Below are 18,742 nucleotides of genomic sequence, written 5' to 3'. Positions count from 1 at the left end.
AATGGCTAATCCCCACTGAAAGTTCTACGCTGGGAGACACTATAATATCAGTCTGTTATACAGGGAGATAACATTGTGCAGCTCCCTGTCGGGAACGCACTTCTTTTTCACCTTATTCCACGCTTCCTCTTCCTTCTCTGCCAAGATGTGACTCATAAGCTTTATTGTCTCAGACCTTTCCTCCTGCCCAAAAGGCGAAAACATATTAACTCCCAGTTTTATTTCTAGGTGACTGCAGTCCATGCTGCTTTTCTGGTCTTCGCGTTTTCACCGAGGCTTCAGCTGAAACTGAAAACCATGCAGATGCCACATTCGCCGTCCCTCCTTTTAATTTTGGTGGCATCAACTGGTAGATACTTAAAAAATATTTTGCAATCTTGATTCACTGGGGGTGGGGGAGAGACTGTTCTCCTCTGTGAGAGCATCAATTTGGGTTTCATTAAATTTTCCTGTTAGTTACATCTTCTTATGGCTCGCTCCTGTACCAGCGCTGCCTCTCGCTTCCACATTGCAAGTCATCTGTGTGCCCAAGTCCTAGGGGATCTTTGTGACCATGACTATACCAGTAACAGAAATGGCAAAAGTGTTTCCTCACTGCCTAATGTTCCGGTTTGGGGATGGATAGCCATTAATTGGAGGGGTGGCACCTCTGCAAAGGCAGAGGGGTGTTGCCCCCCCGGGCTAAGAGCCAGCAGCAGAAAAATAATACGATATTTCAATATCGTTTTATTTTTCTGCTGCTGGCTCAGTCAGCATGTGGAGGGAGGGGCGGGGCTCGGGAGCTGGGATGAGGAGAGGGTGCATTAAATGTGCATGTGTGTTTGCGCACTCAGGTTTCTCCAGCCCGGCTGTGTGCACATCCTGGCTCGAGAAACTGAGGAGGCCTCAGGATTGTGTCTGAGCAGCAGTCCGAGCCACTCAGACCAATCCTGGTGCTGCTTTCATGCCAGCTATAGCAAGAATGCAGCATCAGGATTGCTGGGGAGCCTGTTTTGGTGTCCCAGTGAATGCTGGGACACTAGAACAGGAATGGAGATACGAGTGAGGTGGCAGGAGTTGGTGACAGTGGCGGAAACAGTAATTTTTTAAAACAGTTTTATTTTATTATTTGTTCCCCCCGTGGTCCCCTCCCTCTTTCCTCATGATTTTGTGGTGGCCACCTCTGATTAATTGACTAAGGACAGAGGGTGTCACTTATATATTCTCCTGATAAAGACCCCACTTTGTGTTACAATAGGGAATCAAACATCGGCTTCGGTACTTATTGGACAGCCAATATTTTATTCTGATTTAAGCTGCTTTTTTCATTCTCACCAGTCACTATGTCACAACTCACATGCACTACGCCATTTTCATCACTTGAATTGAAGCACCTGACTTTGTTCTGATGTTGTTAATTTCCTAAACTTTGATATAAAACATACTTAGGACTAAGTTCTCCATGGCACTATGAGTATCCTTCTCATTAATGTTGTGTGGGAATAAATTGATCACGGAAAGCATTACTCAATCTTTAAAAAAGTAGTTTCCACAAACCATTGTTGTCATTAGTCACCCTTTCCCTCAGTGTCAGTGGAATCTAATCAGGTGGCTCAGACTTTGGAAGGCTTTTTCATTTGGTCAAGTGTTTGCACTATAAGCTAAGGAGCATCCAGTGCATTTGTAGAAGGAAGGAGAGGAAGAACCAGAGGGAAGAGGAAACGGGGAGGGACACACTGGCAAAGCTGGGGAGAGTGGACAGAGGCCTGCTACTTTAATACATCAAGGAACTGGAATTGAGCATAATTGCAAGTGGGCCAGATAGGATGAGGTATTTACTGCAACTCTATAAATACCATTACTCTGGTGTGAGCTGTTTACCTCGTGCTATTCCAAGTATTTCATTTAGAAATGAGGCAAACCATGCACAAATTGTATTTAAACACCAAATTCCTCGTGTTTTTTCTAGCAACTGTAAGTCAAGTGGTGCTGGATAATGGGGTGCCAGGAATATTTATATATTTGCCTACCCCATGGCTCATCGGTTTACTGCTGACATTGTGTTTAGGAGACAGCAAAGCATGTGAAGAAGACAGGTAGTAGACCACAAACACCGTTAACCTCAAACCTCAGTATGGTCTATTATGTCTAATGGAACCATTTGTTTGAATTCTTCCCTTTCAATAATATACAGCCATTTACATTTTGAATGTGTAAGAGTCATGTTTAAAGGATGCCTGATTCATATTATCTTTTTGTCATATAACATTTGTACATTAGAAGCATACATACAATTTAAAATGTTGGAACCCAGAACCAAGATGTGCTTATGATGTGAAGAGATGTGCAATGTGTGCTAACACTGGACCACTAAGCATATGCATAGCAAACCACCAACCACGACAGCATAATAGGAAACATAACATATGCATGCCAGAAAAGCATCAGCTAACAATAATAGTAACTTGTTTTTCATACTGCAGTTCATACCACACTTCTGCTCATTAGGTGGTGCAAGCCACTCTGTATATTGTACATGACAATATGTAGACCTGGACAACATTGATCCACCATGTATGTTTGGTACAAAATTTATAGACAATTCACAAAGATAATAGTAAAACTAAATATTTTTCAAGGGATTCTTGGATAGCATCTGTATCAGAGACTGCAATAAGAGTGCTGGAGGCAGACTTCAGCAAGAACTCATGTAGTTACCATGGTTTTTAGTGTGCCGTGCCATTAACTTGTGGCCTAGCGTAGGGTTAGGACTGCTTTGCCACTAAGTCAATATCTTCTAATTTAACTTGTTTTCAGAAACGCAAGTGTAGGACAAGCCCATATCAGAAAAATGCCACCAGGGATGACTGAATGAGTGAAGAAAGAATCTACAATGTGCCCTTGGCTACATTATGTACATCATAGGATACTATCAAGGATTACGCTCCTGGAAGATTTAAAATGATTTGTGTTCATGCACTGATCTGGCTGGCTATATGAACATGTGAATATCATGTATGCAAGTGAGCTGTTGTTAACGCGTTCCTAATTTACACACTCTGGGACTCGTTTTAGGCCGATGAATCTTTTGACCCTGATTGAAGAAACCTTAGGACGAGATAGCTAATCAACATGACAATCAACATATCAATAACGTCATCAATATTTATTATAACAAGACAATTCACTTTAGTCGAAGTCATTCGGAAACCACCATGACCTTTCAGTCATGAATAACCACACCAGTTTAGTAAGATTTAGTGTTATTTATTCCCTATTGGTTACAATTCTAATAGCAAGTTTATATATTTCAATAGCACAAAGCTCATTAACATTGTGATAATTTGGCAACTCTAATAAGACTTCATCAAAGCAAGAATCACAATTATTAGAACATAACACGGCGTCAACATAGGTTAACCTCAACAGAGTATCATAAACGCGTCAGCTCAACAAAGCATAGATTTCAGTCATTTTGTCCATTTGCATAATTTAGTGAACCCCTTAAACTAACCTCAAATTAGCATTGGCATGTTGGGTTTCATGCAAAAACAATTTAGCAACACCAATTTGGAAAACATCTAACTAGGGTCTCTGTCAAAAAGAGAAGCAGTTGGTACCTAGAAAGGAAAAGCAAACAGACAATCACAATATAATTGTCATATAGTCACCCTCCGTATTTCGGTCAGCTCTCAGGTTCTGTCTTCATCCTCAGGACATCAGTTGATTCGCCATCGGTCAGGAACTCAGCTCAGGCAGGAAGGGCAAAGGGTACTTTCCTCATAGGGAGGTAAAGTATAAACGGGCAATCTAAGGGCAAGGACGGTTCTAAGAACCAATCTAGCAAGTCACCAAGCAGAGTGACAAAGTTTCTGGATCATCACAAATCGCATCAGCATCTCCCCTCGCTCTATCTAACGTTGCTCCCTGTGTCAAAGGTTTTTATCCCTTTTTCGTTGTACAGTCCCCTAAAAGTTCATTGGTTAATGAATTGCACCCCACTATCTCCCTCCAATAAGGATTAAATTAGCTCATCGAATTTGTCACCCAAAAACAGTTCTCACGTAGTTTATTGGTTCTTATGATTGACGTCTTCAGGGGGAAGAATGTCTGGTATAATTTCATCCTCTCGTGGTCCTGTGCACTTCTTCAGTCAGCAGCTCCATTGTCTGTACCGGTTTAGGTGACCTTGTAGCAGATACAAATCTACACTGTTGCATTCAGCTAAAAATCTTTCTATAAGCAAGTCGAATTTCATGAGAACGGATCTGCTACAGTTACATTCAGCTTCTAGCTTTGAAAAACAAGAGTTCATGTCCTTCAGCAAGTCAGCACACTGCACGTTAAAAACAAAAAAACACATTTAACATGAGAGCCAGGCAGTTAGGCCTCACTCATGCTAACTAAGGCCTAATGATTTATTAGCAGAAGTCTAGCACAGTGGTTCCCAACCTGTGGTCCGCGGACCCCCAGGGGTCCGTGACACATTCCCAGGGGGTCCGCAGGCCTGGGCTGGGAGGAAGGCACTTCTCCAGCTGGGGCCTCTGACAAACACGTTCTTGCGTGTTTTCATATTTATTACTTCCTTTGTTGAGCAGTTTTAAACAGACTGCAAAGCTCCTTGTACTGCTAAATTAAAAGCTTCAAGCTAACTCAAGTGATTAATGTATCTGCTGGAGAGAGATGGGAGTTTTGTGTAGTGGCAGTTTCGACTCAAAGGTAGCGTAGATGGTTAATATGCCTGCTGTAAAGAATGTGTATCATGCAAAGAACAGTATTTTATGTGTATGGCACAGTGGGTTATTGCTTTTGTCACAGAGATTCTTTTGTTACTATGCAGTTCATAATCATAATCTAGCACAGTGAGCTGTGAACTGCCATTAAAGAGCTGCATGCAAACTGTAAGGCACAAATTAGAAAGTCGTTTTTTTCCTAGTCTTTCGTTTTCCTTATGCTGCTAAAAAAGGTTTGCTTGTATAGAAGAACATTCTTATTGCTAACGCAGTGCTTAATTTGTACTTGCTGTTTCCAGTGCTGAGCACCGGCACTTATTTTTGAGGGCCGGGGCTTATTCTTCTGCCTCAAGCATTTGCTGCGAGCGATAGACACATATGGGAAAGACGGAGGAAGGGAAAAACGAAAAAGCGTCACAAAGGGAGAAAGAAGAAAGCTGCTAGAGTGAGATGAAGTCGCAGGGAGTGGCTTTAAATGGATTGAACAGCCCGAGATGGCTTCAGGATTATGCTGCCTCAGTATTCCGTGTACCCACATTTAATTGCAGCAGCCACGAGTTTAAGAGGGGGGCTTTGGGCACTGGCACGTTTTTATTTACAAATGAAGCACTGTGCTAACGTCATGTGAATCCTACACCTTGTAGTCCCCTGTAAAGTGCCCTGACACCCTACAGTGGTATGACAGGTGCTATAAAACAAATGAAGTACATGTGACAGAGAGGCTAGGGAGAGATGAGAGGGCCCCTATGGTTTACTTCCTTTCCCCTTCACTTATTTATGTGAAAACTCTTTCTCAGATCTTGCATACCTAAAAAATAAAAACTGAAATCGCTCCGGAAATGTAGAATCTGCCCTGAGGATTCACCTTTCCTAAATAAAACCAAACACTGAAAAGGTAGTTGCCGAGATGCAGCGCCAACCTTCCTAATAAAATGTTTTGATTTTTGCATATTTTTTTTATATAAAATAATTTTATCTTTAGTAATTTGAGTATTTGTTTGGTGTGTACTTGTTATATGTTTTGCGAATTACTGTTTTAATGTTTGAAAATTAAATCGTACAAATTGCTGGGGGTCCCTGGCTTCCAGTAATGATTCATTGGGGGTCCTCCGGAGTCAAAAGGTTGGGAACCACTGGTCTAGCATACATCCTTTCAATATAAGTGCAAAATCACATTTTAATAAAACATTTCATAATTATTAATCAGTTTTATTAGTCCCCGTATATATTGTTGGCCACTCCCCGTGGGCACATTTTCAAGCACGCGTTTAGCAAAACATGAATACAATTTTCTATACGGCATTATTATACAGTTAGTTCATAAACATTTTATGTTAATACTGATTATATAAGCTACGCTCTCTCACTGTCAATAGGTGCATCTGTAATCTGTGGAATAGAGCTGCTGGGGCACAGCGATTACACTAGTGAGTCCTTCTAAATTGCACATTGTCATTTTCCATTTGCTGTACCTCATGTGTAGGCAAAACTGGAGCCACAGCACATGATCCTCATCACGTTGATGACTCTCCTGGGTGGCTCGTGGTTGGCGCAGGGTACGGACCAGCCTCCATGAGGAGTGCAGAGCAATACTACTGTGGATGTCCCAGAAGCATCACTTCCAAGAACATACATGGGATTGATGTCCAATCCCCGTGATTCCTTCATACAAAAAGTTGTCGTTGTCTCACCTCCTGCCTGCTAATCGGTTGCTTCTCTGATCTCATAGAGAAAATTACCTGTCCTTTCCTCTCCGAACCCACGCCCTGCCCTCTATAACCCCTACCCTTGGCACCCAACACCCTGCCTGCTGTTTCAGGAGCTCCTTTCCTTAACCCTCTCTTGCCCTGGTGAGCTGTCACGTTTTCCCTCTACAGCCTCCTGACCATGTCTCATATGGACTATCATATGCTTTTGAGGGGCAGGTGGGCGGGTACTGTCAGGTACTCTCTACTGGCACTTCTTTAATTCGAAAGGGGAATAACAATACGTTTCAATAGGAGTGCAATACTTTTTGTATGGAAGAGTACTAGCACTTCTCATTAGCAAAGAGACACTCTGGGTTAGAGAGTCCCTGCACTTATACTTTTCCATTGCAATCACTACACACAATGTCAGTGTCAGAAACGCCAAGAATACTCATTACATCAGAGTTTGACTTGCCAAGATAATTCATACACAGAATCATCTTTCCAAACTGCATGGGCCGGGGATTTCTACAGAAATTCACTGGTAGGGCTCTAGGGCAAGTTTATGTAGTATGGATGCCTTATTGTCCCATTACAGCTACTTAGAACGTTGAAGATTCAACTAGGATCACACATGGCACAAGTTGCACAGAGACAAAAAAAAAAATACGTTCTTAGTAACAGAGAGAACGACGTGACCCATGATTTACATTCCACCTGTGTGTATGTTGCTTGCACTTCTGCTGTATCTATACTGTGCAGTGGCTCTGGAACTAGGGGTGCGGGATGTGCCGCAGCACCTCCATAAAACCTGAAATAGTTTACAAGGAAAATGAACAATAAACGGGCTATTCAAATGTTTTCACCTGGCCCCATTTGCTGTGTGTTCAAAGAGACATTGCCGCATGTCTCCTAGGCCTCAGGTGACATGACCTTCTTAGTTAGCGTCCTCGTGCTGAAAATTGTTCCAGCACCACTAGCACAGTGTGAGAGGGCGTGGCACTAATGCTTTTTACGTATTACCTGCTACACAAATGCCTTAGTTTAGATGCAGCTCGCAGACCATGCTGCACCCTTTCAGGTCTTTGGCACTAAAGTGTGTTGGCATAGTGACATCACGGCACTGCGCGTGCTGTGGATATACTGTACCCTCCCATCTATGTATAGTGCCACTCATCACTCTGGTCAGTTAAAGCCATTCCCTAGTGACTACAGATCCGTTTACCAATTCTCTTTCCAACACACTTGACTAAACCAAAATAATCACCAGAAAAGGGCAAGCAACTCATCTTCAGTACAAGGGTATATGCCATGATCTGCTGCCTCTCCCTGATAAAAGTATCACCATATTTTGAATAAGAGACCCTGACAAGCTTTTTCACAATATAAACGTTTCTCGCGTGAGCCAGCTGATTGATGGACCCATTGGGACTGAAACAGTGGAAGTAGCCAACCGGAACCGCGTTCAGTCAGATACATCTGCCGAGGGTACCTCTTTGAGCGCCACTTCCCCTCGGGGCTCGGGTAGCATTGAAAAGCGATGTTCCACTTAACCTGTTCGTTTTGGGGCAGCGATCAGCAGGGCCGCCCTCTGTGCAGTCACTTCTCACTCAGACATGTCAATAGCTGTCACTGCTGGGGGTGGGGAGCTAACACAAAGAAACTGTTGAGCCACAAAGACAAGGGAAGTACATAGCAGAAACCCGTAAAACAGTACAACAAATGACAGAGTGCATTTGAATCTAATTTTAACACATCACATGAACAGTGATTGTGCTCCTGGTTTGTATGGAGGTACTGAGTGTTCTTGCAAGTGAAAAGTGAAGAAAGACTTGGAAAGTTCTTGTAGGAATATTAGTGTTCTATGGCTTCCATTAATTTTCATTAGTCAACAGATGAAGGGAATTGCAGGCCAGTTTAGGGCGGTACTGGGAAAATTAAGTACATGGCTCAAACAAACAACACACAAAAGGACATTGAAAAGAGATGTTGGGGTCTTGTAAAATGGTCAAGCAGAAATCTGTTTTAGAGTATTTGCAGAGTTGCTAAATACCAGTGGAATTATTTTTCGATATCTATTGTAGAGCAAACACAAATGGTGCCCTGTTCTTATTAAAGGCACTGTAGTGCAATAGCGGTGTTGGTTGGGATTTTATCTGCGTTGTTCCCCCTTGTCTTCTACCACAGGCCTCTCATGTTTGCCGAAATTAGGGACGTGCGCATTGAATATGCAGTTGCGTTATATTTCATGGCTTTAATTAAGGATACAAAAATCACTTAAGTATATTTTTTTCTCATTTTTCGTAAAAGAGTTTGGTTCTGCTCACAGATATAAATGTCATTAGCAAGAACCAAACAATGTTATTTATGGAGCCTAATAGGAGCTATTGCCCATGTTTAAGAAGGGCCTAGTGCCACACTAGCATAATTTTTTTTTACACTAGTGTGGCGTAAGGTTGGCAGAAACGCTGCGCCAAATTTACAAAGTGGTGCAATGCACACATTGCGCCACTTTGTAAACCCTTGCACCACATTATGCCTGCACCAGGCATAATGTATGCAAGGGGGGCGTTCCACCGTTAGGAGGCCCAGAAAAATGGTTCAGTGAAATCTAAGAGATTCCACCGCTCCATTTTTCTCATTATTTTTAACACCTGCTCATAGCAGGCATTAAATTGAAGCACACAATTGTTTATAATGGGCACCTATTTACTTTGCAGGATTATCTCCAAAATTTTTGGCGCTAATCCTGCAAAGTACAACTCTAGCATCAAACGTTATGACACTATTGATCCTAACGTGGGCCATGGTGCCCCCTATCATTAACATGGGGCACATATGGTGGCGTGCAATGGGGCGCAAGAAAAGTGGTGCATCATGTAATGAAGCGCCACTTTGACTGTGTGTTGAACGTCAATCTAGCCTCATTTCTGCCTAGAAAGCTCATTCTCCACTCTGACAGGCTAATTATAACAATTCACACTAAACAACTGACCTTTTTTTTCTTATAGTTAGGTCTTTACGTGGTTCGTGTCTTTGAAAAGGTTCCACATCAGGCTCTATATTCATGTACTTTTATTATTAAAAACACTGATCGATTTATCAATAATGGGGTCTATTCACTGAGGTAACTTACACTTGATTGAAAGTAATTTACACATTTAAATTTACTATTACAATTGTAGTACCATTACTACTTTGGGCTATTCAAAAAATCCAAGGGAAAATTTCCTGCAAGTCTATACATAAGAGTCCCACCGTCCCTTAAAAGGGAGAGGAGCCAAATTTACGAGTGCAAAGTTACTACTGCCAAAAAGGAGCAGCATACATAGCCAACCACTGATAATGTAACACCCTCCCATAGAAAATAATGGTGGTAAGGACTTGAAATAAAACCTGATTGGAAATATTGTCAACTTAAATTAAATTTGTTAAATAAGTTAAAAATATCTAGAAATATAAATCATTGTTCTAAAATCTAAACAGAAAACAGTTTTAATTTTACAAAATTTATTAACCTTTGAATTAAAAAATATAGGGGGTCATTACGACCCTGGCGGCCGGCGGTACACTGGCGGTAACACTGCCAACAGGCTGGCGGTGTTCCGCCAGTGAATTATGACTGTGGCACATTAGCCACAGCCATACTGCCGGCCCCTCCACTTGACCGCTAGGCTTCCACCAGGCGGTCATAATCCCCAGGGCAGCGCTGCAAGCAGTGCTGCCCTGGGGATTATGAGTCCCCAATCGCCAAAGGCTGGCGGTAAGAGGGACACAGGTGCCCCTGGGGGCCCCTGCACTGCCCATGCATCTGGCATGGGCAGTGCAGGGGCCCCCAGGCACAGCCCCATCACACATTTCACTCCCCGAATTTCGGGCACTGAAATGCGCGACGGGTGCTGCTGAACCCGCTGCACATCAACATTGCCGCCGTCTCTATTATGAGCCGGCTGCAATGTTGATGTGACTTTTCCGCTGGGCCAGCGGAAATGTCGAAATAAGGAGCCAACAATACCACCTGCACTGGCAGTATTGTGGCGCCCCTGGCTTCGGTGGTCTTCTAGCAAGAACGCTGAAGTCTTAATGAGGGCCATAATGTTGTTTTTTCATAAAATATACTAAAGTTAGTTTTAATTAATTTTAAGCATCCCTTTTATTAATACATATTTAAAAAAATATATTTTTAGGTGGGATTTCCTTTAAACTTCAACTTCTGGCAAATAATTTTAATTTAATATATTTACATTTTAATTCAAAATTATTTATGATTATATTTTGAAGTCCCTATCTTTATTCTATTATAAGGAAGGGTGTTGCTGGACTTACTCCAGCCAGCTCTGAGCAATAGTAAGTGTGGAAGCGTAGTTTGTGAATAGGAATGGGCTTACTCTTTTCGCAATAGTTCATTTATGCTCCCTAATCCCCTCCCTAGTCATCCTTTAAGACCTCTTTACTCACCCCTAAACCCCTCCCCATTAGTCATAAATATTCCCCATTTTCCACCTACTTCCTCTGTGTCCCTCGGACATTTAGTACTAAAATATATACATTTGGTGCAGAAACTCTGTTGTCGGGCATAGATTTCGACACAGAAAGCGATAGGAAGAATGAAGGTGTAGTGCTCCACACATAGGGGGTCATTATGACTTTGGCGGATGGAAAAGCCCGTCCAATGAAGTCTCGATGGGCAGGTTGCCGCCAATGCGGCTGCCTTCCCACGGGCCCCATTACGAGTTTCCCGCTGGGTCAGCCGCTGACCCAGTGGGAAACCCTGCAGCATTGTCTATGGCTGATAACAGAACCGAGGGCAATGCTGTAGTGCATAGGGTGCACCAGCACCGGTCGCAATGTTCATTGTTTGCAAGGCCGACAGTGAACATCACTACAGGGCTGGCCAGGGGGGCCCCTGCACTGCCTATGCCAAGTGCATGGTCACTTCAGGGGGCCCCCCTGGCAACCCGTCTCCACCAGCCTTTTCATGGCGGTGCTACCACCATGAAACCGCTGGCGGAGAAGGGACTCGTAATCCCCAGAGCAGCACTGCCCTGGCAGATTAGGGGCGCCAGACCGTCGAAAACTTGCAATCTGGTGGTCTGACTGTGGGTCTACTGCCACGGTTGTAATGTGGTGGTCCGACCGCCACATTGGCGGCGGTCCGACCGCCACAGTGGCTCTGGCGGGCTTAAGACCACCAGGGTCGTAATGACCACCATAGTCTGCAAATAGCATTTTGTAGTATGTTTGTAGTGCTAACATAGAAAAGGACACAGGAGTAATGCAATTATGTAATGTTGCGGCCATTGGGTTTTCACATACTTATGCGTTTGCCACACAATACATCATCTGCTTCATAATCTACAGCTCTAAAACAATTGTTTCTGGCTCAAAGGCATTAAAAGTTACTAAAAATGTGTCGACCTATATTGCAGCAGAGTGGAAGGATCTTCACAAATTTTGACTGGTCACCTTTGGGTGGTTTATTGCTGTATTTGTGCATTTAAACGGCACTAATGAGGCAAAAGCTTTGCCCAGATAATGTTAGAATGTGAAAAAATAACAAAATCTTAAAGTAATACTATTGTAATATGTGTGGCATTTTGCAGCACAATTGTTAACCCTACCCGATATTTTGGTCCTCCTCTGGCACCAGGGCAGTAGCTTGGTCAGTATGATTGGGGTGTTATGAGCTTTAGATTTTCCAACAATCACACTGGTATTTAATGTTAAGGCACATGAGAGGATATTCAGGGGCAGTGGAAAGGGAGAGGAATGCAAATTGGTAGGGTTACTGAGTAAGAGAAAACATAAGATTTGGTAAGAATAACCAACATTTTTAAAGACTTTCACAACAGAGAAAGGGAGATAGTGTGTGTGTGTGCGTCTGTTTTTGTCTGTGTGTACATAAAAATTCCTGGTGAAATCCGATAGACACCGCCGCATACCTGACTGAAAGTATCTGTACACAGCAATTTATCAGAAAATATATTTATTCGGATGGGGTGTAACACCCCAGAACACCTCCCCTGAAACTATGCCCCTAGCCGTTCGAGCCACAAGCAAAAGTCACAAACAGTGGTTTATATTCGAAAATATTTAGCATCACCATTGTATCGAAAAAAGTAAAAAACAAGTCAAATCTGCAAATGCACCTTTATTCCTAACTTACTAATGTATGTTATTGTCCTAATGGGGAATTCCTGCCTGGGTGCCTAGTTAGACTTCTATAGGACTTTTCCTGGTGATGTTTGTGAGGCCCAAAACGCCAGCCGTCTTCTTCAAAGTTAGAAAGGAAACTAGTGGAAATGTATTTCTTTACATTAAAGCAGAGTTTTGTTATCTAGCCTTATATTTTGAGAAGGTTGATGGAAGCTGTTAGACCCGGCATCCTTGGCGTGGTCTCTCCTGTCTTTTTTGCCTCTGCTTCCCATGTTTTGACTGTGTGCTGGACTCTGTTTTTGGTACTCTGGGCACTTTACCACTGCTGACCAGTGCTAAAGTGCAAGCGCTCCTGTGTAAATGGTATGTGTAATTAGCTTATCCCTGATTGGCATATTTGATTTACTAGTAAGTCTCTAGTAAAGTGCACTCAAAAGCTACTAGTGGGCCTGCAGCACTGGTTGTGCCACCCACTTGAGTAGCCCTGTAAACCTGGCTCAGACCTGCCACTGCAGTGTCTGTGTTTGCAGTTTTAAACTGCCAATTTGACTTGGCAAGTGTACCCAATTGCCAGTCCTAAACCTTCCCTTTTTATACACGTAAGGTAGGCCCTAGGTAGCCCCATGAGCAGGGTGGAGAGTATGTTAATGGTGGGGCATGTACTTATGTGATTTACATGTCCAGACAGTGAAATACTGCCACATTCATTTTTCACTGTTGCAAGGCCTATCTCTCTCATAGGTTACCATGGGTCTTTATTTAAATATCCTTAAAGCGCAGATCCCCTTTGGGAGCAGATAGACATGAGGAGTTTGGGGGTCTCTAAACTCACAATTTAAAAATACATCTTTTAGTGAAGTTGGTTTTTAGATTGTGTTTTTGAAAATGACACTTTTAGAAAGTGGGCATTTTCCTTCTTAATCTATTCTGAGACTCTGCCTGTTTGTGGATTCCCTGTCTGGGTCAGACTGACAGTTGGACAGGTGTGAATTTCCTCCAGTCAATGAGAGAAAGGGAGCTGGAGAGTAGCCTGCATATCCTGATGGGCCATCTGAGCTGAAATGGAGGGAGGAGTAGGCACTTCCCCTTTGCGAATGGGTTAGCACCCATTTGAAATTGGTGCTTACTGCGATTGCTTTGCGACCACATTCACGGTCACAAAACAAACATACATACCATGTAGATTCGGTATTAGGAAGGGACACCCCTTCCTAGTACCGAATTGTAAAACCCAAATTGCAATTCGGTCACAAGTTATAGAATTGCAGTTTGGGCCTTGTACATCCCAAAAAGCAGTTTTCTAGTCGCAAACATGCTGATTCTGCAAATCGGCCCGTTTGTGACTAGAAGAATGTCTGTACATGTGGCATGAAGACTCTTATTCTTTAAAAAATGTATATCTTGACTTGTGTATGTAGGATTTTTGTCCTTGTTTTGTTTAGATAAATATCACCTATTTTTCTAAACCTGTGTTGTGTCATTTTGTAGTGTTTTCACTGAGTTACTGTGTGTGTTGGTACAAGTACTTTACACATTGCTTCTGAAGTTAAGCCTGCCTGCTTGTGCCAAGCTACCAAGGGGGTGAGCGGGGGTTAACTGAGGGTGATTCTCCTTTACCCTGACTAGAGTGATGGCCCTTGCTTGGACAGGGGGTAACCTGATTGCAAACCAAAGACCCAATTTCTAACAGAAGCTTAGCTATTAAACTGTATAGAACTGCATTAGAGCATGTGCACCGCACCCTATATCCCTGAGAGGCCCAAAGCATCTCTGATTGGTCAAATAAACAGCTACCAAATTACTCTGAAACATCAAATTATTATTATGATAATTATTATTATTATTATTATTATTATTTTTAGTAGTAGTAGTAGTAGTAGTAATAGTAGTAGTATTGCATTGCTGTTGTAGTTATTGTTGCTGTTTGTTATTTTTATGATCATTATTATTATTATTATTATTATTAGTAGTAGTAGTAGTAGTAGTAGTAGTAGTAGTAGTAGTACTTCAAGCAGCTGAATGAAAAAGGTGGGAGGTACCAATAGTGGCATGGTCAAAGTGAAACTAGGGATCCTTTCCTAGAGGTGTGGGCTATGTAAATAAGATTGTGGCTTAAGACATGTGAACTAAAATCCTGTGCTTTACACATCACTTAGCAGGTCAGTGGGGGTCATTTTGACCTCAGCGGTCTTTTTTAAAGACCGCCGAGGGACCGCCGTGCGGAAGACCGCCAGTGCAGGCGGTTTGCGGCTTGGCCTATTATGACCGTTGGCAGCTCTCCGTCCCTTTACGGATGGAGAGCCGCCAACAGCCATACTGGCGGGAGGCGGGGAAGTGGAGGTTGCTCCACCGCCACGCCAACAGAACACTGCCCAGCGAATCACATCCTGTGATTTGCCGTGGCAGTGTTCTGTTGGCGGTGTGGTGTCGGTGGAGCTGCCCCCATGGCTCCCGTCCCCTCCCGGAGGATCAACGGACCAGGTAAGTCGATCGTCCGTTAGGGGAGGGGGGTGGAGGGGTGTTGTGTGTTGTGTGCATGCATGGGGGTGTGCGCCTGAGTATGTAGAGGGGGTGTGTGAGTGCGTGTATGCTTGTGGGGTTGATGTGTGTTTGGGAATGAGTGCGTGTATGTCTGTGGGTATGTCTGTATGGATGTGTGCGTGTATGTTTGAATGTGGGTGTGCGTGTCTGACTGTGTGTGTGGATGTTGGCATGTATGTCGGTGTGTGTGCGTGTGTTTGTTGATGGTGCCTGCATGTGTGTCGGTTGTGTGTGAGTTATGTGATGTTTTGGGTTGGGGTGGGGAGGGGGGCCCTGCCACCTTTGGGAGGTGGCATGGGTGGTGGGGGGGTGTAGGGGAGGGAGTTGGGGTGGGGGTGGGGAGTGGCCGAGACCCCTATCAGTGCCAGGGAAGGAATTCCATGGCACTGATAGTGCTCACCGCCATGGATTTCATGGCGGTTCAAACCGTTGGAAATCCACGGCGGTAAGCCGGGTCCAAATACCGCCGGTGGTATAGTGACGGCCACTGGGCTGGAGACCCAGGTCTCCAGCCCGGAGGTAATCTCCGCCCTGGCGGGCGGAACGGAGAACCGGCGGATGACCATGGCGGTAACCTCCATGGTCATAATTCCACAAGGTGAGCCCGCCAGCCTGTTAGCGGTCTTACCGCCGGTTCTCCGCCTTCCACCAGGGTCGTAATGACCCCCAATATCTGGTACCTCTGTGAGATTTTGTAGTGCATTGAGTCCCGATGATTTTATTGTGAATAATTAGAATTGAAAATGTTTAAATTCTGATATTTGTGGATTACACATTACTAAGTAAATGCATATTTGTGTGAGTGCCTATATAACGGAAACATACTTCATGTTACGTTTGCTATGTTGACATAATAAGTAATATTTTTTATCCACCTTTTAAATATCCACAAAAGGACCATATTAGAGTGAAAATTAGTTTGGGGCTTTTTTTTTTTAAATACACAGGAACGAAAAAATATATATGTTTAGCAGTGGTGCTCTTGTGAAAAACTCTTTCTGTTGCATAGACAGGGAAACAAAGGGGCATATTTATACTCTGTTTGCGCCGGAAGTGCGTCTTTTTTTTAAACGCAATTCCGACGCAAAACTAACTCCATATTTATACTTTGGCATTAGACGCGTCTAGCGCCAAAGTCCATGGAGTTTGCGTCATTTTTTAGCGTGGACACCCACTTTGCGTTAATGAGATGCAAGGTAGGCGTTCCTGTCTAAAAAATTGACTCCGAGGCATGTGCGCCGTATTTACACTCCCGGGCAAAAATCACGCCCGGGAGTGGGCGGGTCAAAAAAAATGACGTACGGCCGCTTTTGCGCCATTTTTTTGCGCCTGGACAAGGCAGGCGTTTAGGGACCTGTGGGCTCGGAAGGAGCCCAGAGGTGCCCTCCCATGCCCCCAGGGACACCCTCTGTCACCCTTGCCCACCCCAGGAGGACACCCAAGGCTGGAGGGACCCATCCCAGGGACATTAAGGTAAGTTCCGGTAAGTATTTTTTTATTTTTTTTTTGTGGCATAGGGGGGCCTAATTTGTGCCCCCCTACATGCCACTATGCCCAATGACCATGCCCAGGGGACAGAAGTCCCCTGGGCATGGCCATTGGGCAAGGGGGCATGACTCCTGTCTTTGCTAAGACAGGAGTAATTTCTATGGGGGTTGGGAGTCGAAAAAAATGGCGCAAATCGGGTTGAGGCGAAAAATTTGCCTCAGCCTGACTTGCCCCATTTTTTGACGCCCAAGCTCCATATCCCCCTACGCCGGCGCTGCCTGATGTACGTGGTTTTTTTACACGCACACCAGGCAGCGCCGGCGGCTAACGCCGGCTAACGTCATTGATTAAATACGGCGCCCGCATGGCGCTTCAGAATGGCGTTAGCCGGCGCTAATTTTTTTGACGCAAAACTGCGTTAGCGCAGTTTTGCGTCAAAATGTATAAATATGGCCCAAAGTGTTTGTTGCATTCAAACCACATTGCCAGCAAGAGGCATAAAAACACACGCACACACAAAAACCTGCAAAGTCTTTTGCCCTTATAAAGTTACTACAGTAAGGCCCATTAATGGTAAAGGTCCTTTGGTGGCATTAGAATTAGTGACTCGAGATCGACCCTTTATGTGAACCAAGTAAAGGCTCTTTTCTTTCAAGCCTTTCCAGATCCTGCTTTCAAGAAGCTCTAACGATTTAGGCAAATCACAGCAGCCTCCCTCCTCCACAGGCACACTCTAGTCTCATCTAACGTTATAATTAGATACGAGCCGCATGGCCTGTCCTTCATTGAAAGGTAATATTTGGGGATGTAATTATGACTTTAAGACTTCTAATGTATACAATCAAGGCATCTAACATGGTAAGTAGCCAGAAGGGCTGGAAATTATTTTACTGCCTAGATCAATGTGTGTTTATATTTTCAACCCTTTCACGATATCAGCTCTGTACCTTAAAAAACATGTTCTGTGTTCCTTCCTTTAGTTAGACATCTAATGTAATAATTACACAGTGACCAGAATGCAAACATATACTTAGGTAGTGACATATGGAGGCAAAGAAAATGTGCCGTGTTACATGGATACGTTTTTAAGTCTCTTCTTGAGGAGGCTGATTGAAAGTGGTACGTGCAGGAGTCTTCATTACTTTGGGCTAGAAGAGGCCTGCTGTGGTGCAGCATAAGTTTGCAGTCGAATGAAAGGCTCCTGAGCCACATGGGACGCTCGCTGCAGTTGCTGTGTCTGCTCTGCGAAATGAAAGACAATATGGTAAGCAGTACACGATGGCTCTTTAAAAGGCCATAGTCTCATCAGTTATCTGCTTTTGGCGTGTCTACATCTAGGTTTGGTGCAGTGATGTGTTGCAACATACAGGGCTGGAAATTTGGAACAGTTGTCGCTTCACAACACTCATGAATCTGTTTAATTTGATTTTGTGAATCAAGGTGAATAGGTCTTTTACGGCTTGGTGTATGACTACATCATGTGAACAAGTTATGTTCTTTTTAAATCAGAAATATGGCTGAAAGCATGCATTATAGTTTAATAGTCTGTGCGAGCTAGGCCGGCCTTTGTTCGTATAGCGCCTCGGTCGAAAAGCAGGGTGTGTGTGGTTGAGGGGGCGGGGGCGGTTTGATGGTGAAAGAGTAAGAGGAGGAGAAATGGAAACAGAGGGGAAATATGGTTCTAAGGGAAGGGAACAAAATGATTTATAGAGAGGTCGGAAGATAATGAACAGACAATGGTGGTCTGAATTAAAAAAAACACATCTTTAAAGCAATTGGTGACTAAGCCCCGTGCTCACGTCAGAGTACAAGCTGGATTCAGAGGGCCTCAATTGCAACTTTTTGGCGCAGGGCAGCACAACAAGGCTTCTTGCTGTGCCGCCCTGCCTCAAAAAGTAAGGTCAGGAATGCACCATATTATTGACATAGAGTTCATTCCTGTCCTTTTTGCCTGCGCTGATGCACAAACTGGTGCTTAGCACCAACACAGACACCCTTGCACCATGGTGCAAGGGTGTCTGTGTGGTTGATACAATTGATTTTGTGCAGGAAGGGACACCTTCCTGCACAAAAACTATCAATGGAGGTGTTTTCCTCTTTCTATGGGTGCTGCATAATGCAGCACACATAAAAGGAGGAAAACACGAGGAGAAATAA

Source organism: Pleurodeles waltl, chromosome 8, assembly GCF_031143425.1.
Source record: "Pleurodeles waltl isolate 20211129_DDA chromosome 8, aPleWal1.hap1.20221129, whole genome shotgun sequence".
Taxonomy (NCBI): domain Eukaryota; kingdom Metazoa; phylum Chordata; class Amphibia; order Caudata; family Salamandridae; genus Pleurodeles; species Pleurodeles waltl.
This window is presented reverse-complemented; position numbering follows the sequence as displayed.